This window comes from Melozone crissalis, unplaced genomic scaffold (genome assembly GCF_028551555.1).
Source record: "Melozone crissalis strain CALT ecotype California unplaced genomic scaffold, PUWL_Pcris_2 ptg000172l_1, whole genome shotgun sequence".
NCBI classification, from domain to species: Eukaryota; Metazoa; Chordata; class Aves; order Passeriformes; family Passerellidae; genus Melozone; species Melozone crissalis.
The window spans coordinates 42,039-46,538 of NW_026535940.1; positions in this window are offsets into that span (position 1 = coordinate 42,039).

Here is a 4,500-nt window from a genome sequence, read left to right on the forward strand (position 1 = left end):
CCTGGGTATTAACTGATGGATTTCCTTTCTTTTCTTCCAATTACCATTGTTTTCAAGAACAGCACAAAAAGCCTGATGAGTTTTGTTCTAGGGCACATGCGCTTAAAGGACCAAAAAGCACTGCAGAGATGCCCTTCATGTACTAACCCTTGAAATTAGTATAGCAAAGTCCCTCCTCCAAAAAGCCTCTGAAGCTGGCATGAATCCTCAGAGATGCAAATGTCCTTTTGCTGATGTAGTTCCCACTAACTAGGTCAGGCAATGAAATCAGCTGCCAAGGCAAGATCTGCGGGATGGTGGAAAAGCTGTGGCTGCATCGGGGTTTGGGTTTTTGGTTGGTAAAGGAAAGTTATCTCTGGGTCTGTGCCAGGGCAGAAACTGCCACTGCAGAACAGAGGTTAAACAAAGGGATCTGGGAGAGCCTTAGAGATGTGAAAGCAGGAGGTGGAGCCTGGTGTCTCCTTTTTCTCCAGGCTACACACCTGATAGCCACAGTAGGGACTCCACAGCTGCGGCAGCCCAAGCTCCTCTCGGCTTTGCTGCGTGACTTCCTGAGCTGCTGCCTGCAGACAGACGAGGAGCAGCGCTGGTCTGCCAGGGAGCTCCTGCAGGTAAAATGTGAAGGGGCTGCAGGTGAAACAGGCTCTGAGGGATGGGCTCCTCTTCCACTCAAGTCCAAGGCAGCAGATGAGCCCCCTTCCTCCTCACCTCCACTCTTGGTGCTCTTCAAATGAAAATGGTGAGGAATCCTCGACTGGGCTGGGCTGGCAGGCCCTATAAAGGTCCTGTGGTGCAAGTGTCCTGCAATGAGCAGGGACCTCTTTAAAGAGATCAGGTTGCTCAGAGCCCTTTGCCACCAGAGCCAGAATGGTTGCAGGGATGGGGCTCCTACAAGCTCTTGGGGCAAGCTGTGCCAGGGTTGCACCATACTCCGAGAAACAAGTTATTCCTTAGACCTACTCTGATTAGATGCCCTTTGTGTTTAAAAATATTTGTCCATATCCTATTGTAACTGGCCCTGTTAAAAAAGATGTCCCCCACTTTCTTCAAAGCCACTCTGAAGTCTTGGAAAGTGGCAATAAAGTCTACCCAGGGCCTGTTCTTCACAAAACTGAATAACTCCAGCTCCCTCTGGATTTCTTGAGAGGAGAGATGCTCTGTCCTCTGTCTGTTTCTGTTGCCCTCTTTTGTGATTTGGTGGGGTGTTCAGTTTTATCTAATGGCAAAAGAATTGAAGTAGAGCAATGCAGGGTACAGAGACATGAAATGGTGGTGGAGGAACCCAAGGAAGCCAGTCCCAGCCTAGGGGTCAGAGATTTGGCTGTGGGCAGGAGGGGCTGTGGGGGGCTCACTGTGAGCCTCTGAGGGGCCCTGGTTTGTGCCCCCCAGCCCACCCTCAGAGGTTTCTGCCACGCAAACAGGGACAGCTTGGAGGGAGTTGTCCCAGCCCCATCTGCTGCCTGGCACGCTCAAGCAGACGGGAACTGTGCCAGGGTTACTGCCAGGTTGTGTGGCAGAGAGGGAACTGCAGGGCCCAGTGCCACTGGGCTGGCCCTGCTGGGAAGGAAGGTGCCATCCAGCACACGAGGGGCAGGGCATGGAAAGGTAGACACTGCTTTCTGTCCCTGTGGGAATCAGCACAGTGCCTGTCTTTCAAAGGCAGGGGCCTGTGTGAGTCATTGGAGTTTCCTGAAAGGAAGAAAACCCAGGGACAGAAAGCGCCATTTCTAGAGCACTGGCAGGGCAAAAATCCCAGCATGATGAATACATCACAATAAACAGATGACTGGGATTCTGGGCCAGGTTTGCCTGTGATGGCAAGGTCTTGCACACTGGAGATGACTGGGGAGCAGATGGTCCCATTGCTCCTCTTTCTGGGTCTTTCCAGGAACTTGATGTATCCTGATTGAGTCCCTGAAGCAATGAGCTTGGAAAGTAATGGTTCACTGTTCTTTGTTGTATTTTTTTTTCCGGTGGACAGCATCCATTTGTAACTTCAGCCAAGCCACCATTCATCCTGGCACAACTCATCAACTCAGTGAAGAAGACGAATAACCCTAACTCTAAACCCTAACCCTAAACCCTAACCCTAACCTTAAATGCTAACCCAAACCCAAACCCTAACCCTGTCCCTATCTGTAACCCTTACCCTAACCCCAACCCTAAGTCTAAGCCTAGGCCTAAACCTAAACCTAAGCCTAAGCCTAAGCCTTAGCCTAAGCCTAACCCTAACCCTAGGAGACGAGAACATAGCAATCATGTCAAGATGTTATCTCTGTTACCAATTTAGAGTAGGATTGTAGAGTAGGGTTGCTGAACAGATTTGTAGCATAGAATTATAGATTAGAGTTGAAATTAATAAAGTTTCTGAAACATCAACTCATTTGGAAGATTCTCCTCCTTCTGACCCCTTCAGAAAATTCAACATTTCCTTCTGAATTACCAATTGTTTTTTATGGGTGCTAAGTCACACATATGGCTTCTTTTGTATGGTTTCATAAGTGAGGAGGGCTCCTCTTCATTCATCCTCTCCAGACCACACTGCCTTTGGAATATGAGCCACTGGCTGGTTATGGCACAGCTGTGATATTTCTAGTTGAGGCAGTAAGGGCAATGGCATTTGAAGGCAAAACCAAAGAAGAATGAGGCAGCCCAAACATCTTGTGCAGGTTCAGGCCTTCAGCTGTGACTGCAGAGCATTGGGGTTCCTGCCACTTGGATTTGGATCCCTAAATGCAATAATCTCTTTGGCTGGAGGAAAGCCTTGCTCAAGTGAGAAAGCAGAAAGATCAGAGAGGGTGCTCGGGAAGGTCTCCTGTGGTGCAGAGCTGTCAGCGCCTGTGAGGTGAGAGCGGGCCCGGCCTTGCCCGGGCTGGAGCCCCAGCAGAGCCCCGGCAGAGGCCGGAGCAGCCTGAGCCCCGGCAGAGGCAGGCTGGAAGGAGGCCCTTGGAGCTGCAAGAGGCAGCAGCCGGGCCCTGGGTGCCTCTTGCTGGGAGCGGGTGAATCCTCCGCTCTCAGAGCCCAGGTGGCAGCTGGCTGCTGCCGAGGGGAAGCGCAGCCGTGCTGGGCACAGCCCGGCCTGGAGGCATTGGCTGTCTGGAGTGTGCCCAGGAGCAGGGAAAGGCCAAGGGCAGCCGCGGGCCGCTGAGTTGGCTGAGGATTCCTTCTCTTCTGCCGGCTCCCCTGCAACCCCTGGCAAAGGCCAGCAGTGTGTGCAGCACTCTGGGCACCATGAGAGGGAGCCGGGCTGCTCGGCAGGCTGCAGCACAGGGCAGCTCCTTCAGGCCGGCACTTGTGCCAGGGGAAGCGAGGCCAGCGTGAGGCAGGGACAGCTTGGCAGGGCACATCTGCAGGAGCCAGCGCCTCACGCAGCTCTGGGAGGAAGCACCTGCAATCCTGCAGTTCTGCACTGAGCCTGAGCAAAGGTGTGAGATGCAGAGTGATTGGCAGAAATATTCAGGCCCACCAGGCCAGCCTGCTTTGTGCTTTGTGGCGCACAGCATGCACTGTGCAATGCAGCTCTGAGTTGCTGGGAGAGAGGCAGTCGGGGATGTGCCTGAGGTTTGTGCTTGAGGAGTGAACTGATTTGGAAGGGGGCAGAAGAGTTTGAGCAGGCAATTTGTGTTTTCTTCATTAATTTCTGAAACAAAGTCATAATGTGTTGCACACAGGTAGGGTTATTAAAAAAGAAAGGCCTTATAAAATCAGGCCTTGCTATAGTAAATTCCCAGATAGCCTGTTACATCTTCTACGTGCAGCCAGCAAACTTCCCATGGGAACAGTCATGAGTGCAGTTAGCACAACAAGCTATTGTGCTATGAAAACTGTTTGCATCTGTAACAAACAAGAAATCTCTCCCATGAGCATCCACGAAAAAAAATGTAATCACCTGAGTAAGAGTGAGTCTTAAAAAGAGTGAGTCTTTGCATGTACACACTAATACACCTTCTAAGCAATAAATTGTGTGGCAAGGAAACTACCAGCCAGCTGGACTGAACACGAGATCTGTGAAAACCGTGTAAAAATGAGTTATGTGAATGAAGAATTGGCTTTCCCTGCTTGAAGAAACTGAGTCCCAGCTGCTTTATTGACACAGCAATGTGGCTTCACTCAGCAAGAGCACTTGCAGGGTGTATTGATGAAACGCTTGTGTTTGATTCCCAGAATAGGAAGAAGAGGCGTGTAACAAACAGGGCTTAGTCTTTTGAATTCTTTTAGCTTTAACAGGAGTGCTGAAGCCTGTATTCCCCCACTGCAGTGCTTACTGTGTGCAACTGGCGATCTTGGCCTTGAGAATAAGGAGAGTGCCCCTGCTAAGAACATAGCTGGAATGCATTCAAAGGGAAGAAAGTGTTTTTAGGAGGCTCTTGACCACCAAAGGAGAATTTGAGGAATGGGAATATTTCCCAAACAACTGTGTCAGGAACCAGAGACGGGCCCGAAGCCCTGCCATATTTGATCCATGTTTGAGCAGGTTGACAAGACAGTGAAGGAAAGTGT